The sequence below is a fragment of the Arachis ipaensis genome, chromosome B05 (genome assembly GCF_000816755.2).
Source record: "Arachis ipaensis cultivar K30076 chromosome B05, Araip1.1, whole genome shotgun sequence".
NCBI lineage: Eukaryota > Viridiplantae > Streptophyta > Magnoliopsida > Fabales > Fabaceae > Arachis > Arachis ipaensis.
This window is the reverse complement of record NC_029789.2, coordinates 127,930,817-127,932,251: the sequence shown is the minus strand read 5'-3', so window position 1 is coordinate 127,932,251 and position 1,435 is coordinate 127,930,817. Positions and strand designations below refer to the sequence as shown.

At 38.2% G+C, this 1,435-nt stretch overlaps 1 protein-coding gene across 2 annotated transcripts in view; it reads left to right on the top strand.

The window, feature by feature from the left end:
• The window catches only part of LOC107644086 (pentatricopeptide repeat-containing protein At3g48810-like), a 5,786-nt gene continuing 4,357 nt past the window's right edge, over window positions 7–1,435 (top strand). The window contains exons 1-2 of one of the 2 annotated variants that reach the window (XM_021102734.1): window positions 7–298; window positions 392–483. The gene's annotated coding sequence lies outside the window, so the exon portion shown is untranslated. Of the gene's footprint in view, window positions 484–1,435 lie in introns of both variants that reach the window. The other variant, XM_021102733.1, reaches the window with a different exon arrangement.

Below are 1,435 nucleotides of genomic sequence, written 5' to 3'. Positions count from 1 at the left end.
CCCTCATCCCTCTCCCTTCCTATTTTCCTATTACCGGTATGAAGGCACTCCACCCCTCTCTTTCTCTCTAAAAATTCAAATTGGAGAACCCTAGTGCCAAACCTCCTTTGAACGCAGCCGCAGCAGCCACCATCCCTCCTCGGTCATCGCCGAACTCTTCTCCTCCGGGGACAGACCGTGGGTGCTGCGTCTCGTGTGGAAGCTCTGTTCGGCGGTTTGGCCCTCTTTGATTCGTTCCTCCTGTCGTCGCCGTCGTAGGAAGCTCTCCTCTCCTCTCATCCGGGCTCTCTCTCTCTCTGTCTTTGCCGGCAGTTCCCATTCCTCCGTCAGACCGTCACCGTCACGAAGGTCGAGCTCGTGGCGTCGCCGAGCTCAACGGCCCTGTTTTGAGCTCTCTCTCCCCGTCCGAGATCACTTCCTTTCTTCTGTCGCTGTCACTTTCCATTCCTCCGTCACCGTCACTACCCTTCCTTCCTCGCGTCGGTAAGCTCTCTATCTTCAATTTTTTTTTGCTTGTTTAATTCTGAGTTGCTGAGTTAGGTTTAATTCTGAGTTGCTGGGTTTAAGTTTGAGCTGCTGAGTAAATAATAACGATTTTGTTGATGTTTGTTTATTCTGAGTTGCTGATTTTCTGATGGGCTTGTTTAATTCCGAGTTCCTGAGTTAGGTTTAATTGTAAGTTGCTGGGATTAAGTTTGAGTTTTGAGTTAATAATAATGATTTTGTTGATGTTTGTTTATCCTGAGTTGCTGATTTTTTGAAATTTTGTTGCGGATTATAGGAAATGAATGATGTTGTTGTTGATTTTCTGATGGTCTTGTTTAATTCTGAGTTCCTGAGTTAGGTTTAATTGTGAGTTGGTGGGCTTAAGTTTGAGTTGCTGAGTTAATAATAATAATTTTGTTGATTATGGGAAATGAATGATGTTGTTGCTGATTTTCTGATGGTTAGTCACCAAAAATGATTTTCTGATGGTTAAATATTTTTGGCTGTATGTTAAACATTATGTTTGTCATTTACTCAGCGATTTGACCTGCTTTAGTTATAAACTATGATATTTGAAGTTGTTTATGAGCTTTCATTGATAAATTATTGATAATTTATTAGGTGAAATTGTGAAATTTTAAATTTTACTAGGTTAAAAATTATTAAATTTAAATGTTTTTTTTTGGTGACTATTGAATTTAAATGTTTGGAATTATATGTTGAATTTTTAATAATTTTATTTAATATTTAATTAAACCGATTGAATTCCGGTTAAACTTCGATCGGACCATTGAACCAGTGAATTAGTCACTTTTTCGGTTCATTGGTCGGTCCGGTTATCGCAACCTTGAAATGAGCGAAACAAAGGGTCAAATAAAATTGGTAAATTGCAAATAACAAAAACAAAAAATAATATAGAAATTAAAAATAAATCTATATTCTTTGTACA